The sequence below is a fragment of the Lepidochelys kempii genome, chromosome 8 (assembly GCF_965140285.1).
Source record: "Lepidochelys kempii isolate rLepKem1 chromosome 8, rLepKem1.hap1, whole genome shotgun sequence".
Lineage (NCBI taxonomy): Eukaryota > Metazoa > Chordata > Testudines > Cheloniidae > Lepidochelys > Lepidochelys kempii.
Genome location: NC_136387.1, coordinates 15,469,590 through 15,492,389, shown reverse-complemented (window position 1 = coordinate 15,492,389; position 22,800 = coordinate 15,469,590). Strand labels below are relative to the sequence as shown.

The 22,800-nt window shown below is 48.5% G+C and overlaps 1 long non-coding RNA gene across 1 annotated transcript; it reads right to left on the bottom strand.

Annotated features, from left to right (window-relative positions):
- Positions 1-302: 302 nt before the first annotated feature.
- LOC140915642 (uncharacterized) lies at positions 303-17,903 on the bottom strand. Its single transcript, XR_012160228.1, has 3 exons — positions 17,231-17,903; positions 6,504-6,664; positions 303-1,820 (listed from the first exon to the last, which is right to left on the bottom strand). It is a non-coding gene; the product is annotated as an uncharacterized LOC140915642 (long non-coding RNA).
- Positions 17,904-22,800: the final 4,897 nt, after the last annotated feature.

Below are 22,800 nucleotides of genomic sequence, written 5' to 3'. Positions count from 1 at the left end.
AGGAGTGGGGGTTCTCACAGCAGAGCTGGGTAAGGCTGGCTCCCAGAGTCAAGGACTGGAAAGGCCGAGCAGATCACTGGTCCAGATAAACCATAGGGGAATGTCACAGTTGTCCATTTAGAAAATACAATCCATGGAGAAAGTATTTCAGTTACTTTCCCGACTGCACTTCTCATCGGCACTCCAGCTCATCCCTCCCCGTATTGCTGACGTGTTCTATGTAGATGTCCCTCAACCACCTGATGGCGTCCTACACCATGAGTTGCGTAGCATCGACCAATTCTACATTCTCTCAACACTCACTTGTTACTGGGGTCCCATGCGCCCAGGGCTCTGATGATCAGCGCGTGTGTCTGGACCTGGTAACCCTTAGCTCTCAAAGTGTCGGCTAGATGGGCGTATTTCTCCAGCTTTCGAGATCAGGCATCGTGGAAGGCCAGGGTCCTGTTTTCAAAGGGAACTGTGACGTCCACCATGATGATCTTCTTTCAGTCCTCGTTGATGATGATGATGTCTGGTTGGGCTGTCAGTTCCAGGGATGGCAGAGTTCACGGCAACCTTTTCCACGAGCGGTGGATGGCCCTGGCCAGGCAATCTTGGATGGCATTGTGGCGCAGCTGCCAGGCTCTGGAATGGGGCTTGCAGCTACACAGGACACGGGGTAGCATCTCATTGGCATAGCCACACTTCCTGTATCACTTGTCCCAATTCCTGTGGCGGACGGCTCTGTTCAGTGGGACGCAGTTGAGCTGGGCCCTGTGGATGAACCTCTAGTTGGCAATTCAGGAGAAGTTGCCCCCGGGGAGGAAGTGGTTGTTGGCGTCCCACTTGCATGTCACTTCGAACACCTTGCCCTGGTCTGGCTTCTGTTTCAGGTTTTCCACGTGTTGGCAGCAGATGGCATCCTTCAGGGTCCTCTCCAGCATAGTTCTAGCTCTCAGAGTGATGATAGTACGATCCATATTCTTCATCTGTGACACCAGGACTCCCATCTCTTGGCATTCCTCACACACCACATCCAACGGCAGCCGATGCACTTCTCCAGTCATCGCGTAGCGTTCCGGGCACGAGTCCAGAGCGAAGCAGTCTCCCCCTCTCTTCCAAATTCTCCTTCCAGGGAGCCACTCAGGTAGATGGCGACATCTTCATTGGAGGGGTCCTTGCGATTCGTTTCTTGATGGCTTTCTGCATAGCACTTTCCGCGATGTTCCTCACCATGGAGTCCGGGCACGTCAGAGGCCGTGAGTGATTGCCACAACGTCACACAGATCACCCATTCGAGGGACAATGGCGCCGCCAAGATGTACACCAATTCGTTGCTGACCCTCTGGGGAAGAAACATCCACTTCTTCACCAGCTGCCTGATGGTGTTGTCTGCCTCGTTAAGAGCTACCTTCACCATGGCAGACCCCCCTCAGGACGAATAAAATATGGGGAATCAGGAAGGTGTTGATCTTCTGCCATGGTGCCAGTAGGGAGGAGTTAATCCTGGCCACATCTCATAGGATCCCCGTGATGGCATCCCCAGGTGTCTGCTGGATGCAGAAACCCGTGGGCGTGCCAAGATGGTGGTACGCTTGCCCATCCTCGAGGAAGGTCATGGGTTCGCCCTGGATCCGAAACGGCGTCGCCTGAACCGAGTCCCTTCCACGGCCATCAATATGCAGGGATGCGCACTTCCTGGCATTGAAGTGGAGTCTCATCCAGTTGGCAGCCTGGCTGGTGATTTCAAGCATTTGTTGGAGACTCTCAGGGTTGTCTGCAATCAGGACCAGATTGTCTGTGTAGGCCAGGATATTCTACTACTAAAAGCGCCAGTGCTATAATTGACACACCCAACGTGCAATCAGTGGGAGAAAAGGTGAGAAACAGAGGCAGATTTTAACTTTAAAACAGGTCAGGCACTCAAATACAACAGCAATAAGTCTGGTATAAACACATGGGGAATGGCAGAGAGTTGCTACTATGGGGTCACAGGGAAATCAGATATGATGGCAATTAAAGCTTTGTTTTAAAAACTACCTGTCATTGATAGAGCTTACTACATTGGCCATGCAGCAGGCAGAGTTGTAGGAAAGAGATCTTTCCTGAGTTTGCACAGAGGCCAGTCTTACGTGCGGATCAGTCTATATTTATCCAGTAGCAACCTCACCACTAGGTTGCACTCCTGAGCTCCAGGTGTTGAACCAACTGTGGTGTGACAATCAGGGTCCAGACACCTCAGTGGGAGAATAGGGGGTCTGAACCCCAAAGAGTAAGCAATTGAATCAACCTTTTGTAGATAAGGTTATTGGGTATAAAAATATGCTGAGTAAGGTCTTTTATGGAAGCTTGTAGCATTCTGAACTTGACAGTCATTGTGAGATGGATTTATAACCGCAGTCTGTATACCTATGTATTTATGTGTATAAAACCTGTGCTCGTAACCTGTACTACAGACTCAAATACAGCTCACAACAGAGAGGGGCAACTCCTGGAACCTGACCCTCTTCCATTACTTACTGCAGCTCTGACTTCAGCTGGTGAGTGAAAAAAAAGAGTTCCCCAGGAATATTAATTTGGTGGCGCTAATGAATTTGCCTTCACTGTCTTCATGTCCTGTTTGTGTTCCCTTTCTACAAATAGGACTTGCTGGCACAAATGCTCATGAAAAGTGAATTTAAAATGTGAGCAGCGAAGAGGGAAAAATGGGTCTGTGCTCTCTTTTTGTCTCTACAATGTATACAAGCAGCCTGGAAGGTTGCTTATTAAAAAAAGAAAGGTGATGAGGATAGTAGGGGAAAAGGGTTCCTCTTGTTTTTATGAGAAAAAAGGATTTCAGATCTTAGAAGACTCTAAGATGACTAGAAAACTACTGAAATTATGAGATCACAAGAGACTGAAGTTGTGCAATTGAAAGAGGAAGAGATTTTTAATTAGATGGTTTAAAACTATTCCTATCTGGGTGTTCTTGTTAGCACTTATTTAACTACAATGAAAAATACACAGTTTGGACAAATATTGTCTTTGTTAAAGATTCCTCATCCCTTCAGTAAAGATGCCAGGCTCACAATACACATGCTCTGAGTTTTCCCCAATGTCAAGAAGTCTTCCTACAAAACCTAGGAAGACTGGTCTTGACATTCTTAATTTTTAGGTAAGAAAGTAAAACTGTAAAAAAAAAATTAAAACAAACCTGTTGTCTCTTTATACAGTAGAAGCAAAATCTCTTTCTCATACCCATCACTGTATCTTGGCACCTCAGAATCTTTAATGTATTTCTTTTCATAACATCCATATGAAGTAGGGAAGTGCTAGTACCCTCCTTTTACTGATGGGGAACTGAGGCACAGAGAGACCAAGTAAGTTATTCAAGGTCACACAGATAGTCAGTAGAGCAGGGGATTGATTTCCCCAGTTCTCCCAAGTCCCAGGCTAACCATTAAACCATTCTTCCTCAACATTTCACTTCTCTGTTTGAGGACAATATGTGTGAGAGAAAGAGGCAAAATTAATCAGCTAAATTATTCATGATGACTGGTTTGCTATGTATAATGGTAACCTATCACTTCATGCACCTAAATCCAGTCTTTGAATTGCTGAGTTCTGGAACACCCTCTTATGTTCCTAAGGGTAACTATGGAGGAATACATAACTACAAAAAAAGAAAAAGGAGGACTTGTGGCACCTTAGAGACTAACAAATTTATTGTACAGTGAATGCATCCGATGAAGTGAGCTGTAGTTCACGAAAGCTTATGCTCAAATAAATTGGTTAGTCTCTAAGGTGCCACAAGTCCTCCTTTTCTTTTTGTGCATACAGACTAACACGGCTGCTACTCTGAAACATAACTACAGCAGAGGATAATCATTCAAGCCCAATGAGAGTACAACTTTCAGACAGCAGATGGCAGCATTAGACTAGAAATTGAGAAGGACAAGGTGGGTGAGGTAATACATTTTATTAGACCAGCTTCTGTTGGTGAGAGATAGAAGCTTTTGAGCTTACATAGACCCGAAAGGTCGAAAGCTGGTCTCTCTCACCAACAGAAGTTGGGCCAATAAAAGATATTACCTCAACCACCTTGTCTCTGTAATACCCTGGGACAAGCACACCTACAACAACACTGCATATAAAAATTAAGAAGATTTCCGGCATCAGAACAACTGCACAATGTGTTTTCTTGGGTTAAAAACAAAATCCCCCTTTTCATGCATGGAGAAACTTTTTTTTGTGTTTGTGAAAAATCCATGAAATCCAGTTATCCTAAAGTTAGTTAGTTTTAGTGGATTTTCAGTTTTAAAAAAGTCAGTGTCCATTTTGTAAATATACAACACAGCACTGTGTGCACTGACAGGTGTAACTCAGTCAGCCACCAGGGGCGTGGCACACGCAGCCTGCCTATAATCCACCTTAAAAGATCAAGTTAAACTAGATACCATGGTTAAACTTCCCCCCAGGTGTAGCTGATTGACTTCAGTGGAGTTGCACCAAGCATTAATTTAACCCAGCAGTCTAGAATTTTCTTCAGATTTCAGGTTTCAGAGGAACAGCCGTGTTAGTCTGTATTCGCAAAAAGAAAAGGAGGACTTGTGGCACCTTAGAGACTAACCAATTTATTTGAGCATGAGCTTTCGTGAGCTACAGCTCACTTCATCAGTAAACATCTGATGAAGTGAGCTGTAGCTCACGAAAGCTCATGCTCAAATAAATTGGTTAGTCTCTAAGGTGCCACAAGTCCTCCTTTTCTTTCTTCAGATTTCAGACAATCACAGTATTACAGATGCATTTCCAACCAAGCGAGCGATAGTAGGAGTGCTAATGCAGACAGGCTGCTGACGGGCTATGTCTACACTTAAAATGCTACAGCGGCACAGCTGCAGCATAGATAATCCACCTCCCTGAGAGGCAGTAGCTAGGTTGACAGAAGAATTCTCCCACTGACCTAGCGCTGTCCGCCCTAGGGGTAGGTCAATTTAACTAATCTCTCAGGGGTGTGGATTTTTCACATCCCTGTGAGATATAGCGATGCCAATGTAACTTTTCAGTGTAGATCAACCGTAATGCTGAGCAGGTTTAGGTGACGTTGTGGCCAGCCTGCATTAGCTGTCCCTGGTGGGCTGCACCTGTTGGTGCAATGGCGGGAAACGTGAAGAAAAATGCTAGCGCATTCACAGCCATTGTGTCATGTTTAACTCATTTTTCTTACTTGGCTTTTTAAAAGCGCGTTAAGAGCCAGAATCTTGGACTTCTACATGTTTCCAAATACAGGACATATGGCTCTTCCTGGATGTACGTGGCTGGCAACTCTGACCTGGGCCCTCCTTCCACGTCATTGTCTCATTGTACTATAGCCAACATACCATTAACTTGCCTGAAACTTTGCCAGTGCCTCACACAGCCTAAAAGAATAGGAGTTCCCAGAAAGGGCCCTATCCTGCAAGCAGCTAGGTGCTCTCAGTCCCACTGAAGTCAACAGGGGTCAGTGCTCAGCACCCCACATGAGTAAGGGCTGTGTAACCAATACTAACTATGTGCCTTAACCGGTATATCTGGCTATAAAATCTAGTGTCGTTATAATTTCAAAATGTGGTTGAATTTTATTACTTTGGCTACCACAAGAATAGAGAAGGCACCAGTCACCCACAGTTAAATAAAGCACCTGTCATGTGCATGTCGAAGGTGTGGCAGTAAAGGAAAGGGCGTAGCCAGAGCTCATTTAGCTGTAGGCCATCAGGAAAGCCCATAGGTAGCCATTCAATACTGCCATAATTCAGAAGGGAGACAAGATGGGTGCGGTAATATCTTTCATTGGACCAACTTTTGTTGGTGGGAGAAACCAGCTCTAGAGCTTACACAGGGCTCTTCTTCAGGTATGGGAAAGGTACTCCGAGCGTCACAGCTAAATACAAGGTGGGACAGATTGTTTAGCATAAGTAATTAGCACATCTTCTAAGGGACCATCATTCAAGGGAGAGTAGGATGGACACAGCTACAACTACTCTGCATATAATTTAGAAGGGCCACTCTAAGTTGTGCCAGGCAGGAGTCCAGCAGGGCCCAGAATCTCAGAGATATGAAGGGTATGACCCTAAATAGAGCTGCATGATCTTTCAGTACAGGAGACATTCTGCAATTCAGGGGGAATTCTCTCACAGGCTCTGTGCTCATCAGCATTTAATGGCTTTATTTATCAGCCAGACCCTCCCCCCTGTCCCACTTTGTCAGTTTCACAGGCAAGGCCATGCTAGTGTACCTCAGGTACCATATGTATCAGCTGTGAGAATGGCAATAGGCTGTGAAATGTGAAATTAAAGATTTCTGGTTGCACACACAAGCCAGCACAAACAACAGGGGAGCACTGAAAGCTGAAACGGAAACATTGAAGCGAGGCAGAGCCTCATTTTAATACCACAAAGCCATTTCTGAGGAGCCAAACTGAACCAAAGAGCAACAAACCAATGGGTGGGAAGGTAACAATGCTGTTGCAACTATGAAAAGCAGATAGTATTTCCAAGAGTTACCTCAGAAAGGATGTCAAAATGGAACAACACAGGATTCTGCTGGCAAAATGTCTTGTTAATTACACTGGCTCTTTGCTTCAGGTCTCACGGAGGAATGGATAAAACTGGTGACAAAAGTCACAAGACTTTTCCCAAGATTTTTCTGTATGATTTTGTGTCCTCTGAAACGTAGAATTAGTGAAATTTCAGGAGACTGAAAATATTGGGGGTTGAATAATGACACAAATGCAAAGTGCTTATGAAATCATGACAGTTTCACCAGGAAGCATAGCGGGAATTTTCAAAGTTGAGGCCTGCAAAAATTTCAGTGAGGAGGAATGGTCTCTTCTCTCCCATCCCACAAAAGCCATGTGAACTACTGAATTAAAGACAGGGCAGAAACCAACGAGGCCCCATGTTCTAGTCCCAGTGATTGGCCTTAATCCTTTACAAAGTTTAGTTAATTATTATTGTCCCCATTTCACAGCTGGCAAAACTGAGGATCAGAAGTGACTCAAGGTTGAGTCACTTGCCCAAGATCATACAGCAAATCAGTGTCAAGGAAAGGTTACAATCCTGGTCTAAACAACTACCATAGTGCTCCAAAAAGCAAGTAATTGAACCTCTGAGTCTCAATCTCACAACTGGTTAAAAAAAAAAAAAAGGGTTGCTTTTATTTTCCACAGGTAAAATTTGCTACATGCAGGAGTTATGTTACCCACCGTTACATCCAGGCTGGTTAGTATTATTGTCTCATAAAGATGCTACAGATTTAAAAAAACAGGCTCAGAACGTGTAGGTAAATTTCTCGAGGGGCAATGGAACTCTGTAGGTTAACTCTATCTTAAGGCAATTTTTTTTACATGTAATAATAATTCTATTTTCATCTTACTTCTTGAGATCTCACAGAACATTACAAAATATCATTGCTTCAAACATCTCTGCTGGCAAGACTCACATCTACAAATGGAGGTATTAAAGCTGAATGTTACACAGGGATTTTAGAGCCGAATTGGGAATAGAATTCAGATCTCCTGACCTCTTCTGTCCTGTTCTAATCACCTGATCGTACTTGCTCTGAAGTGCAAAGATCTTTTCTTACACTTTGGCTTTAAGACCACATCATGCAGGCTAAGAAACCCACTAAAGTACATTTAGGCTAAGAGATGCTCAAAGGGCATGAACTCAGTCCCTGGCAAGGCAGGATGGGGGCCACACAGAACCTTTGGCAGGGGGATAAATTGGGGGATCTTTGTGTGGAGGGAAGGAAAGAATGGGGGCACAGAGGAAAGAGAGGAATGAGGGTGCACACAGACCCTCCGCAATAGGGAAGACAGGTGGGGGGGGATAGACAGAGCCCCTGGCTTGGGGGAAGGAAAGGGGAAACCTGACATGGGGAAGAAGGAACGCAGGTGGTGGAGAGTGGTGGGAACGGGGGCACACACAGAGCCCCTGCCATGAAGGGGAGAATGGGGGACCTTGGAATGGGAGGGCATACCCCTGGCAAAGGGTGGCTGGGGAAGTTGCAGGGAGTCCCTGAAATAGACAGAGTTTGGGAGGATGGCACACTGAGGGCTGGTGGGGTGGAACGGAGGGACGTCAGGAGCCCCTGGTGCATGCAATGATCTTGGCCAACAGAAGCGATGAAGTGGGTGACCTAGTAATTCTCTGGTGTACTGCAGATGAGAAAGTTCCACTGAGTGCAATCTCATCCTGCACTCTTGGGACTGTCTAAAACACCACATTGCTGTATTAACATCCGTGTGCTATCTCCCTGCACAGGTATCAATGTTTCAGTTTCAGAGATAGACGCCTTTATCAAGATCAGTGTTTCTAATTGAAACTTTTGAGTGTGTGCAGAGAGCACAATTCTCGTTAATATTTGAACTAGGTTAGATTATTTGGTGTGAACCTGTTCCCACATATTTATTTATAGTAGGCTGTATGGGTCAGCTTAAAATGTCAGGTAACTGACGGGAAAACAGGTGTGCACTAACACGTCAGACAAATGCAAATACCCAGTCATCTCATAAAACATGGTATAAGCTACACAGACAAAAGTACTTAAGGTAAAAGGCAACACTTCAGGCATCAACAGGTTCAGTGTGCTCCCGTTCCAGTGATAGCTGGCATGTAAAGAAATAGCCTTAAACAAGAGCATTCCCATATTACAAGACTCACGAAAACCAGGAGTGAGCAACAATAAATGAATGCAGAATGAAATACCTGAATGGAAAAGAGCTGTGGTGAAATTAGTATTATGCATTCACAGATTCTAATTGAAATCCATCCATCCACATTAGTCACATAAATCAAACAAGGCAGGTCATTTATCTTTGAAAAGCAAAACTTCATACAACCTTATAAGAGCTCTCAGATTGGTCTGGATTTAACAGAGAACAGAATTCTGGCCAATTTTTTTCCTAGACTCTCACCTCACACGATAATCTACAATGCACAGTGTAAATGATCACTGCTATATTATACAGAATAACTCTTTCTCAATAGGGAAAGCTCATAACAACTGTCTCTGCTGACCTCTGGTAAGTCCCAGAAGAATTGAGATACCCTTTAAATTAAAGACAAATGTCACAGCTTCAGGCCAGCTGTACCTGTGTTCCTTTGCAGGAACAAACTCTAGGATTCCAGCTCCCAGCTCTCACCTCTTCTAGGTGGAGACTTGTGTCTCACTCCCTTCTGAGCAGCGTTTTAAGGCAGCACAGCTCCCTAATCTATAGTGTGATATCCCCAGCAAGCCATACTGCCTAAACAGGTCAGTGCCTGTGCTTTGCTTTCTTTCCAAGGGCTCTGAGCAGTGTATTGCCTGCAGTTATCAGTTACCACACAGCTCCTTCCAAGCAAGCACATTTATTTTTAAGGTAAAACCATTACGGAAAAAAAAACATGTAAAATCAATAAAAGTTCCTGCTTACCGGATGTCATCCATTAGTCCAGGGGTCGGCAATCTATGGCACGTGCGCCAAAGACGGCACGCAAGCCGATTTTTAATGGCACGCTGCAGCCTGCTGGGTCCCAGCCGCCCACCCCGCTCAGACCGCAGCTGAACCCAGGCCGGGACCCCGGCAGGCAGCAGCGTGCCATTAAAAATCCGGCCCACCCTGGCCCGCTCTTCTCCACGCACCCCCCCCCAAGCGGGGCAGGGTGAAGAAGCTTGGTCTTGCCGGCTGCTGCTGCAGGGCAGGCGAGCTCCCCCCTCCCCCGCCTCTTCCCCCAGCGTGCGCTGTTCCTGCCCCTCCTCCTCTCCCTCCCTGCCACCCATCAGCTGATGGCCCTTGCGAGGGAGGGGGAGAAGTGGAGCTGCAGTGCGCTCGCTGCTCCAGGGAGGATGCGGAGAAGACATGGGGACGGGGTCTTGGGGAAGGGGGGTGGAATCAGGGCATATCTCCTCCAGCCCCCTGCCGTGAACCGCCCTGGGAAGGAGGATGGGAGTGCCCCCACGACCCTAGCCCACACCCCGAGCCCTCTGCCCTGACCCCTACACCCCCCCACACCCCCCCAGCCCCCTGCCCTGACCCCTGCACCCCCCCACACACTCCCAGCCCTCTGCCCTGACCCCTGCACCCCCCAACCCAAGCCCTGACTCCAGCACCCCCCACACATACCCAGCACCCCCATTCCCTGACACCCGCACCCCCCTCACATGTCCGCAGCCCTCTGCCCTGACTCCTGCACCCCCAACACCTCATGCCCTGACTCTTGCACCCCCCACATTCCCACCCCCACCCTGAGCACCAAACGGGAGCTCCTGCACAGACCCCCACATTTCCACCTGCACCCCTCGCACCAAATGGGAGCTGCCCAGAGAATAACTCCATACCCAAACCTCCTGCCCCAACCCTGAGCCCCCTCCCTCATTCTAGCTCCTGGTCAGACCCTGCACCCTAACCCCCAGCCTGCTCCTTCACCCCCAGCCCTGTGCTCAGTGCACTCCCGTGCTCAGTGCACTCCCATCCTCAGCTCAGCGCAGAGAGACAGGAAGAGAATGGGCTAGAACCAGGGAGAAGGTAGGTATCCACTCTATGTGGGCAGGGCTGGGATTCCAGACCAGCAGCGGGCTGAGCGGGGCCAGCAGCCAGGACCGTGGCTGGCAGGAGCCAGCGGATGGAACCCCAGACTGGCAGTCTGGGGTTCTGGCTGCCGGCCCCTTGCCAGCTGGGGTCCCTGCCACAGGCCCGGCTCAGCCTGCTGCCAGCCTAAGTGAACGGAACCCCAGGCCGGCAGAGGGCTGGGCGGGCCCGCGGCGTAAGATCAACATTTTAATTTAATTTTAAATGAAGCTTCTTAAACATTTTGAAAACCTTGTTTACATACGACAATAGTTTAGTGATATAATATATAGACTTATAGAGAGAGACCTTCCTAAAAAAATGTTAAAATGTATTACTGGCGTGCGAAACCTTAAATTAAAGTGCATAAATGAAGACTCAACACACCACTTCTGAAAGGTTGGCGACCCCTGCATTCATCTGATAGGGCCCTAGAAGGTCAAGTCCTTCCAACCCTAGTGCAAGGATTGGGGCCCCTCTTGGATAGAAGGTCCTGTGGGTTTGCTGGATCAAAAAGAAGCCCCCTGACTCCCTTTAAATTCAGGCTATTTATCCAAACATCTTTTCTTTGTCTGTTGGTCTCTGCAGCATCTAGTTTGAACTAGTATATGCCAGCCTCCCCAGAAGAGAGTACCTCTCTCTGCAGCGGTTACAACCTGGCTGATCTGCCCCCAACTGTTTTTAGCTCCTTACTGCTACAGGATGAACTAGCAACCAGCTGAGCCCTCTAGGGTTAACCCACTGTTGTTAATGTAGCCTCACACTCTACAAGGCAGCACAAATGGAGGGAGGGGAGACAGCATGGCAGACAGAGACACACACCCTGTGTGTGGGAGAGAGAGAGAGAGAGAGAGAGATGTGCATTGCCCTTTTAAGTATGCTGACCCCACTCTAAGTACACTGCCTTTTTAAGTAGATCAGAAAGTTGAGACAGAAGCTGCTGCCAGGAAGCTCATTCTGTCCTGAGCCCTGTCGTGTACCCCCCCCGCCCCCACCCATGGAAATGGGGTAAGCATGGTGCAGGGGCAGGGGGGAGGGGGACACCCTGACATTAGCCCCCCTCTTCCCCCCCTCCCCACGCACAGCAAGCAGGAAGCTCCCAGGAGCAGCTCCAAGGCAGAGGGCAGGAGCAGCACACAGCAGTGGGGGGAGGGACAGCTGAACTGCCAGCAATTGGTAGCCTGCTGGGTGGCTGCTACACAGAGAATTTAGGGGAGCAGGGAGCTGATGTGGGGGCTGTTGGTCCACCCTGGTTCCAAGCTCCCACCAGCTTGCTCCAACGGGCTGCTCTTCCTGCAAGCAGTGGACAAAGCAAGGGGCTGCCAAACGACATTATAAGGGAGCATTGCACAACTTTAAATGAGCATGTTCCCTAATTGATCAGCAATGTAACAACGAAACAACGTTAACCGGGACAACTTTAAATGAGGAGTTCCTGTACAACGATAACTCGACCTACGTTAGTTCGACTTACAGCCACACCATTAATTACTGTGGTGGCTGGTGTCCACACTACCCTCCTTCCGTTGGTGGTGTGCATCCACCCACTCAAGAGGGGCAGTGTGGGGGACTGAGAGCCAGGGCTCTCAGCTCTATGCAGCTCCCATCCGGAAGTCCAGCTTCCCCCCAGGGCTTCTCATCTTTCCCCTCCCAGCCGGGAGCAGGGGGGCAGCCGCTGGGGGCTTCTCGCCTCCGGCGGCGGGATCCATACCCAGAGTCCAGTCAGCTCTGCCAACCTAAGCTACTACCTTTTGGAGAGATAGATTACCTAGGCCAATGGGAGAACCCCCTGCACGGCATAGGTGGTGTCTTCACTGAAGTGCTCCAGTGACACAGGGTGCAATTGTGCCGCTGTAGTAGTTTATGTGTAGACATATCCTCAGCTCACATTGCAAAGTTTGTCTTCGCAATCAGAAGGGCAAGAGGCTTAAATTTAAGGATTAGATTCCAGAACGCAATTAGGCAATCCTGAAATATCCAGAGTTATGCAGCAATCTGTGCCGTTACACACAGGGTGCAGCTCATAATTAGGTGTAGTTGTAGTCTCAGGGTCTTCTCTTGAGGAGTCCACGGCCATCCAAGACAAACTTCAATTATAATAAAACTTGGTATTTCTAAAACACTCTCTCATACGAGGCTCTTAGGGGCCTTCCAACAATTAAGTAAGGTTCACAACACTCCTGTGAGGTTGGCCAGCACTAGCATTCCCACCTTACAGATGGAGAAACCATAGCACAGAGAGGAAAAGTGACTTGCCCAAAATCATAGAGGAAATCAATGGCAGATTTTTTTGGACTCCATCAAACTGTCTCATATAACAACACAAACAGGACACACTTTGATCTAGAGAGAGTAAGATAAAATGTTTCCATCTGTACTAAGCAGCAGCTGCCCGTCATTTTTAGTTTGGGGAAATTTTGTTTTTGTGGGAATTTGTGTCAACTAGCTACAATTTTGCCAAAATATTTAGTTTAACTGAAACAGGATTTTCCAACGAAAAATTGTTTCTAACAAAAAACATGTGTCAGCTCGACAATGGGCTGGCCTTGCCATGAGGAGAAGGGAGGCGGCCACCTCAGGTGCCAGACTGGGAGGGGGGGCCACTAGGACCCAGAGTGCAGAAAATTGTGTCTGCTGCTGGGGCATATGTATTCTCTCTGCTCGAGATGCACAGAGATGGTGGAGTGCTTTGCTGGGGGAAGGAGGGCACAAGAGACAGAACAGGCAGGCAGGAGAAAAGGTGAGAGGGAATAGCAGAAAGCAGCAGGAGCCACAGGGAGCGAGAGGAGGAGGAGCCTCTTATGCGCCTCTTATGCACCTCAGCCGCAATCACAATCCATGCCCTGAACCTCCTTCCTCTTCTGTACATCTCTGGGAGATGTGTGGCCAAAGCTACCCAATGGGCCTCACAGGATCTTGAGGCTTTGCAGTTGGTAGACGCTGGGAAGGGAAGAGTCGTGAAAGGAAAATAAAAGGCCCAACTATAGCATCTCAGGTCACAAATAGGACCAAACCCTCAGCTTTAATTCATAGGCTATTGGGCCCATGCTGTTACACTGAGGGTTCTTGACACTGCTGAGACAAGGTGCCTTGTTTTTACACTACCAGAATGGTTCAGGGAGCCTCAGCATTATTGAGAATCAGGCCCATGGATTTTCAGGCCAGTAGAGTCCACTGTGATCATCTAGTCCAGTGGTCACCAACCAGTCGACCGCGATCGACTGGTCGATCCTAGAGGATCTCCAAGTTGATCACGATCTCCAGTGGCCGCACAGTGTGGTTGCCACTAAGGCAGACTCCCTGCCTACCCTGGCCCCACACTGCTCCTGGAAGCAGCCACTGCAGCCCTGCAGCCCCAGGGACGGGGGGCAGGAGTCTCCCCCTGCGCAATGCTCCTGCCTGCAAGCACCGCCCCCGCAGCTCCCATTGGCTGGGAGAGCTGTGGGGGCGGTGCTTGCAGAGAGGGGCAGTGCACGGAGCCATGTGCCCCCTGCCCTCCCCACCCCAGGGGCCTCAGGGGTGCGTTGGCCCCTTCTGGTAGCAGTGTGGGGCCGGGGTAGGCAGGGACCCTGCCTTAGCCTCACTGCGCCTGCCGCCAACTGGGAGCCACTGGAGGTAAGTGCTGCCCTTACCCCATTCCGAACCCCAACCCCAACCCCCTGCCCGGTGAAAGTGAGTGAGGGTGGGGGAGAGCGAGTGATGGAGGGAGGGGGGGATGGAGTGGGTGGGACAGGGCTTTGGGGAAGGGGCAGGGCCTCAGGGAAGAGGTGGGGTAGATCCTGAGTTACCCTTAAATTCAAAAAGTGATCTTGGGCGTAAAAAGGTTGGAGACCTCTGATCTAGTCTGAGCACCCTGCCTGGCACAGGCCATAGGAATCCACGAAGTGATTCCTGCCGTGTTTGTAAAGCACCACAAGTACTGAAAAATACCTTGGGCTACTGACATGCAGCATAGGCCCAAAGCTGGAATCCGGCCAGGGCCCTGGCACCAACAATACTCTGACATGAGCCGAAAGTCCCATCTTTCGCAATCCCAAATGAGTAAGGCACGTTTTAAATCTACTTCAGAAATGTTCACCGGGAGCTTGGGAACCCAGCTAGGGCATTGGTTCAACAGTATCCCAGGGAGAACAGCATTCAGAGAGAACAGTATTAACTACTGAAACTCCAGCTCCTCTTCTTGAACACCTGGGCTTTTCCCCCCCAAGGTCTTCTAGCTAAGCACTGACTCAGCCTGAAGATGCCTCGCTAATGAGATTTAGTAAATCCACAGCCCAAGACAGAATAGCTGCAGAGCACTATTAAATTATAGAAATCAGAGATGGGAAAGATGTATTAGGTCATCTCCCTGCCAATGCAGAATTAGTTCAGAGGCAGGGGGCTTAGAAATAACCTCAAATACAGTTCAGCTGCAATGGGGCAGGCATCATTTAGAGGCCAGCTAATATTTAGCAGAAAGAAGTTTAATTATGTTGGTCGCAGATACTGTGGAACTGTTTGATAGAGATTATAGCTCTGGGACATCTACTGTGGATATTGTGGTTACGTGAATGATCCTGCACTAGCCTATACATGAGGGGTAGAGGGGTGTCATTTTACAGTGGCCAATGAGCACAGCTAGTCTCAATCTGACCAGGAGGTGTCTCTGAGTGAACAGGTACATCCCGGGGAACGCTCAAGAGACAAAAGCATCACAGTGACTAGAGAATCTAAGGATGAGTGTATAGGGCTGCAGGATAGCAGGTAGGTAACTCACATGGGGTTAATTTTTTTAATTGTCTAATTTTGTAATTAACATTTGCACAGAGAGACAATGTGGTTGTACACCTCACCTTTGCACATGCAAAATGGGTACCCAAGTATTTGTGTGCTATTTAAGCTTTAACTGCTTGGCACAAGGACCCTCTCTTATTTATGTTTGTAAAGCGAAGTGTCATTTAAAAGGAACCTCTTGGCTAGGCAGCAGTTCTGCGGAAAAGGACCTAGGGGTGACAGTGGACGAGAAGCTGGATATGAGTCAGCAGTGTGCCCTTGTTGCCAAGAAGGCCAATGGCATTTTGGGATGTATAAGTAGGGGCATAGCGAGCAGATCGAGGGACGTGATCGTTCCCCTCTATTCGACATTGGTGAGGCCTCATCTGGAGTACTGTGTCCAGTTTTGGGCCCCACACTTCAAGAAGGATGTGGATAAATTGGAGAGAGTCCAGCGAAGGGCAACAAAAATGATTAGGGGACTGGAACACATGAGTTATGAAGAGACGCTGAGGGAGCTGGGATTGTTTAGCCTGCAGAAGAGAAGAATGAGGGGGGATTTGATAGCTGCTTTCAACTACCTGAAAGGGGGTTCCAAAGAGGATGGCTCTAGACTGTTCTCAATGGTAGCAGATGACAGAACGAGGAGTAATGGTCTCAAGTTGCAGTGGGGGAGGTTTAGATTGGATATTAGGAAAAACTTTTTCACTAAGAGGGTGGTGAAACACTGGAATGCGTTACCTAGGGAGGTGGTAGAATCTCCTTCCTTAGAGGTTTTTAAGGTCAGGCTTGACAAAGCCCTGGCTGGGATGATTTAACTGGGAACTGGTCCTGCTTTGAGCAGGGGGTTGGACTAGATGACCTTCTGGGGTCCCTTCCAACCCTGATATTCTATGATTCTATGATTCTCTGTTTATTAATAATATTGATACATGCTGTAAATACCTTTTGAAGCAGAACCCTTTACAGCCCTGTAAATAAAACCACCCCTGTTCTACGAATGAATTCCACCACTAACCAGGTTATTTTCATAGGTTGAGCCTGCATTTCACCCTGACTCATTTCACACCGCCTGCTCATCCAGACTGCAAGGGAGCCTCTCCTGGTTCGAGCGGGAGGCTGGGAGTGATCTGGATCATGACTCACAAAACCTTTACAGAGGGCTGCAGTATCAGAATATAAACAGAGCAGATCCTCTGTGCCTCACTGCCCCTCTCGGTAGCTACCTCGCAGGGATGTTGTGAGGCTTAATTATTGTTGGTGAAGCTCTCTGCGACCCTACAATGAGAACGCCTAACTGTTACAGGTAGACACTGCAGATGCATCAGCACCATAGACAGACAACTGAGCAGAGGGGAAAGGAGTACTTGTGGCACCTTAGAGACTAGCCAATTTATTTGAGCATAAGCTTTCCTGAGCTACAGGCTGTAGCTCATGAAAGCTTATTCTCGAATAAACTGGTTAGTCTCTAAGGTGCCACAAGTCCTCCTTTTCTTTTTGCAAATACAGACTAACACGGCTGCTACTCTGAAACCTGAGCAGAGGGGCTAATTCATATGAAGAAGGCTGGCTCAGCCCTTTTCAGGCGGTGCGTGTGCAAGTCAGAGCAGCATTATTTGCACAGGCAGAGCAGGGCGCTGGAACAGCCTGGCTGCAGCCATGCAGCAAACCCCTCTCCCCGGGGCTGTCAGCGCCCCTGGCCGGACACAGCTGGGGCTGTTGGACAGCGAAGGCTCCCCCCCAGCTGTGAGCCTGGCTGTAAAACAGCCTGCCCCGTTTCGGCAGCTAGGACGAGAGTAAACAACCCTCTGGAAAGCGGGGGGAGCGCGGAAAGTCAGGTGCCTTCTCGCCGGGCTTTTCCCCACGGCACGGATTTTCCCAGCCCCGGCGCTGGCTCCGGCACCGGACCCCTGCCCACCCCTGACTCACCGCTCGCCCAGGGATTCCCCAGCCTCCGGGCTCTCTGCTGTAATGCGCCTGGCAGAGGCACCAGCTGCGCACCGGCCCGGGCGCTGAGCCACGCCGGGGGCGGCTGCCGGTGAGGGCAGGAGCGGGTTGCCGGGGGGTTTCACTGAGCCCTTCCTCACTCACTGGTACCATCAAATCTAATCCACTGCCCGCGGGCCAGCTGCAAGCTGACCAGCGTGTAATCGGCTGCCCAGAGACGCTCGCCCAGGGTCTCGTCCCCAGAAACTGGAGCTGGTAGGAAAATGGGGACCACACAGGCTCCCACCCAGAGAGATCCACCCCCTCACCACCTTCCAAAGCAGAGCAGGTTCTCTGCACCCCGCGGCTAGCCCGGGGACCCGCCAGCCCCACTGCGTGGTGGGGAGGGGCCTGCTTTCCCCTCGCCTGCTCGCCAGGCACCGACCTCTGCCCTGGCGCTGCAAGCTGCTTGCAAGCTGCAAAATCCCCTCCCTGACCTCTGCTTCCTCGCAGCTGCCGGTGCCGGCGGCTCGTGCAGGCGTGTCGCTCCTCCGTGGCTCAGCCCGGCCGCCCCCTGCTGGCCTCCTGCGGCTATTGCCAATTCCCGGAAGAGTCTCCGTTTCATTCACAGCGCGCCTTTTGCAAGAAACCGAAACTCCAGCCTGCCGGGGAGCGGGAGCGGGAGCCCCGCCAAGGAAGAAGGAAGGAAGGGAGCGGGGAAGACGCTCCGCCGGCGGGGGCCGGTTGTACCTTGCTCCGGTTGTATCTTTACCCGAAGAGTGAACCCACAGCTCGTGACCTCTGCGAGGTTTAATAAATCGCCAGAGTTTCTAAGAAACCAGCAAAGAAAGAGGAACGGAGAACTGGCCCCTTGTAGGGCAGCCAAAGTCAGGACCCCCAGAGCTAAAGACCTGCCCTGAGACTCGTTTAGTAGCAGGTCCCCCGCCGGACAAAGCTGACAAAGAAGCTTGGAGAAAGGTTTCAGAGTAACAGCCGTGTTAGTCTGTATTCGCAAAAAGAAAAGGAGTCCTTGTGGCACCTTAGAGACTAACCAATTTATTAGAGCATGAGCTTTCGTGAGCTACAGCTCACTTCATCGGATGCATACTGTGGAAACTGCAGAAGACATTATATACACAGAGACCATGAAACAATACCTCCTCCCACCCCACTCTCCTGCTGGTAACAGCTTATCTAAAGTGATCACTCTCCTTACAATGTGTATGATAATCAAGTTGGGCCATTTCCAGCACAAATCCAGGTTCTCTCACCCCCTCACAAAAACACACACACAAACTCACTCTCCTGCTGGTAATAGCTCATCCAAAGTGACCACTCTCCCTACAATGTGCATGATAATCAAGGTGGGCCATGTCCAGCACAAATCCAGGCTTTCTCACCCCCCCTCCCCTTTTGCCGGACACACACACACACACACACACAAACTCACTCTCCTGCTGGCAATAGCTCATCCAAACTGACCACTCTCCAAGTTTAAATCCAAGTTTAACCAGAACGTCTGGGGGGGGGGGGGAGAGGAAAAAACAAGGGGAAATAGGCTACCTTGCATAATGACTTAGCCACTCCCAGTCTCTATTTAAGCCTAAATTAATAGTATCCAATTTGCATATGAATTCCAATTCAGCAGTTTCTCACTGGAGTCTGGATTTGAAGTTTTTTTGTTCTAAGATAGCGACCTTCATGTCTGTGATTGCGTGACCAGAGAGATTGAAGTGTTCTCCGGCTGGTTTATGAATGTTATAATTCTTGACATCTGATTTGTGTCCATTTATTCTTTTACGTAGAGACTGTCCAGTTTGACCAATGTAAATGGCAGAGGGGCATTGCTGGCACATGATGGCATATATCACATTGGTGGATGTGTAGGTGAACGAGCCTCTGATAGTGTGGCTGATGTTATTAGGCCCTGTGATGGTGTCCCCTGAATAGATATGTGAGCCTAGGTAGAGTCTGAATTTATTTATAGCAGCATGGGCTTGTCTACTCTTCAAACACTACAGCAGGATAGCAGCACACTGTACATAAGAACATAACACAAGAATGGCCCTACTGGGTCAGACCAAAGGTCCATCCAGCCCAGTATCCTGTCTTCTGACAATGGCCAATGCCAGGTGCCCCAGAGGGAATCACCAAGTGATCCATCCCCTGTCGCCCATTCCCAACTTCTGGCAAACAGAGGCTAGGGACACCATCCCTGCCCATCCTGGCTAATAGCCATTGATGGACTTATCCTCCATGAATGTATTTAGTTCTTATTTGAACCCTGTTATGGTCTTGGCCTTCACAACATCCTCTGGTAAGGAGTTCCACAGGTTGACGGTGCGTTGTGTGAAGAAATCCTTTTATTTGTTTTTAAACCTGCTGCCTATTCATTTCATTTGGTGACCCCTAGTTCTTGTGTTATGAGAAGCAATAAACAACACTTCCTTATCTACTTTCTCTATACCAGTCATGATTTTATGGATCTCAATCATATCTCCCCTTAGTCGCCTCTTTTCCAAGCTGAAAAGTCCCAGTCTTATTAATCTCTCCTCATACAGAAGCCGTTCTATACCCCTAATCATTTTTGTTGCCCTTTTCTGACCCTTTTCCAATTCCAATATATCTTTTTTGAGATGGGGTGACCACATCTGCACGCAGTATTCAAGATGTGGGCATTACATGGATTTATATAGAGGCAACATGATATTTTCTGTCCTATTATCTATCCCTTTCTTAATTATTCCCAGCATTCTGTTTGCTTCTTTGACTGCCGCTGCACATTGAGTGGATGTTTTCAGAGAACTATCCACAATGACTCCAAGATCTCTTTCTTGAGTGGTAACAGCTAATTTAGACCCCATCATTTTAGATGTATAGTTGGGATTATGTTTTCCAGTGTGGTTTACTTCGCATTTTCAACATTGAATTTCATCTGCCATTTTGTTGCCCAGTCACTCAGTTTTGAGAGATCTTTTTGTAGCTCTTCGCAGTCTGCCTGGGTCTTAACTAATTTTATATCATCTGCAAATTTTGCCACCGCACTGTTTACCCTTTTTTCCAGATCATTTATGAATATGTTGAATAGCACTGGTCCCAGAACAGATCCCTGGGGGACACCACTATTTACCTCTCTCCATTCTGAAAACTGACCATTTATACCTACCCTTTGTTTCCTACCTTTTAACCAGTTACCAATCCATGAGAGCACCTTCCCTCTTTTTGCATGGCATCTTACTTTGCATAAGAGCCTTTGGTGAGGGACCTTGTCAAAGGCTTTCTGAAAATCTAAGTACGCTGGATCTCCTTGATCCACATTCTGTAGCACTTCAGGCCACGTCTACATTACAAAATTATGTTGAGCTAATTTACATCAGCAGTTGGCCACCACAGTTATTAAATTGCCTATGAGCGTGCATGCTTGGCTGCTTGTATCAGTGGTGCGTGTCCTCACCAGGAGCACTTGTATCGATTGCACTGTCAGTGTGGGGCATTGTGGGATGGCTCCTGAAAGCCACGAACAGTTGACGTAAGCAATGTAGAGTCTGCACTGACATTGCGTCACCTAATTACATCAATCGTGACACTACGTCGCTCTCGGGAAGGTGGTGTCACTAAATTAGAGTAGAGAAGCACTTAGGTCAGCGGGAGCCAAGTTTAAGTGAAGACACTTCCACAGCTAGGTCGATGCAAGGCAGCTTACGCCGACCTAACCCTGTAGGTTAGATTAGGCCTCAGTGTACACATCTCCTATGCCAATGGGGAGGGTTCTCCCGGCAGCCTAAGTAATCCATCTCCTCAAGAGGATTTAGGTCCAGTTTAACTACACTGCTCAGGGGTGTGGATTTTCTAGCGCAGACCAGGCCTTAGCTTATGTCACTTTGGAAGCGGTTTACGCTAGACCTGAAAAAAGCCACTCTTATTTCAGAATGAGGTCTGGTGTACACTAGAAAATTAGGTCGGCTTAACTACATTGCTCAGGGGTGTGAAAAATCCACACCCCTGAGCAGCATAGTTCAATTGACCCAAATCCCACTGTAGACAGTGCTAAAAATTCTTCCATTGATCTGGCTACCATCTTTAGGAGGGGGTGGATTACCCACACCGAACGGAGAACCCCTCCCGTTGGCATAGGGAGCATCTACACTTACACGCTACAGTGACACAACTGTGCTGCTATGGCGTTTCCAGTATAGACATGCCCTAAGGCCTGGTCTTCACTAGGACGTTAGGTCAGTATAACTACGTCTCTGAGAGGTGTGAAAAATCCACATCCCTGAATGACAGTTAAACCAACCTAACTCCCTGGAGTAGACAACCCTAGGTTGTAGGGAGAAGTCTCCCATTGACCTAGCTGCTGCCTCTCAGGGAGGTGGATTACCTACACCGACAGAAGAGCCCATTCTATCAGCATAGATAGCATCTTCACTGCAGTGCTACAGTGGCTCAGCTGTGCTGTTGCAGCATTTTAAGTGTAGATAAGCCCTAGGTGGGGAGTTATACTTGTATAACTATGGCATTTTAACTATACCTGTATCATTTTAATGGTATAACTGGTAACACTTTTCTGTGTTGACAAGCCCTGAATTGCTGTCCAGCATTAAAGCAGATTGGTTTCACACCATTTGCTTTGGATATGATATGATTTTCTCCCACCTTCTCTACTAAACTTGGTTTTCTTTAAGATATATGGGTGATTTCATGTGGCTGTCTATTCCTGGAGGAAAGAAAACATTTCTGACTTTGCAGGGGTTGCCGGGGGGAGCAAAAGGATGGGGGAGAGATAGGGCTGGGAAACTGGGTAAAATGGCAAAGGGCAAAACGTTACCCATCCCCAAGGGATAGCTGGGGCAGCAAGGCATGTGGACAAAGCCCGATGACCACTAGGAGCGTGTGACAGGTTCAGTCACAGAGACCCCCTTGGGACTGTCACCTGATGTGCAGAAACTACCTCTGAGCCCATTTTCTTTGCCAGCTTGGGACTCCAGAACCCTGCCTTGTTGAGCCAGACATGCTAGCCTCCTGCAACACAGACCCAGGGTGTGAACCACGCACTCAATGCTGCAGACTTAACTGAAAACAGCTCAGCAAGTACTCCTGTCTCCAGCACCTGGACACCCAGCTCCCAATGGGATCCAAACCCCAAATAAATCCATTCTACTGTGTATAAAGTGTATACAGCGTAAACTCATAAATTGTCTGCCCTCTATAACACTGATATATGCACAGCTGTTTGATCCCCCAGGTATTAATCACTTACTTACAGGTTATCTCAAGTGCTGCTCAGAGCTCCGGTACGAAACTGCAGAAAAACCTGAGTGTCTCTGGATTAAGTTTAGAAGTGTGTGCAACAAGAGTGATGTAGTGGTAGGAGTCTGCTATAGACCACCGGACCAGGGGGATGAGGTAGATGAGGCTTTCTTCTGGCAGCTCGCGGAAGCTACTAGATCGCATGCCCTGATTCTCATGGGTGACTTTAATTTTCCTGATATCTGCTGGGAGAGCAATACAGCGGTGCATAGACAATCCAGGAAGTTTTTGGAAAGTGTGGGGGACAATTTCCTGGCGCAAGT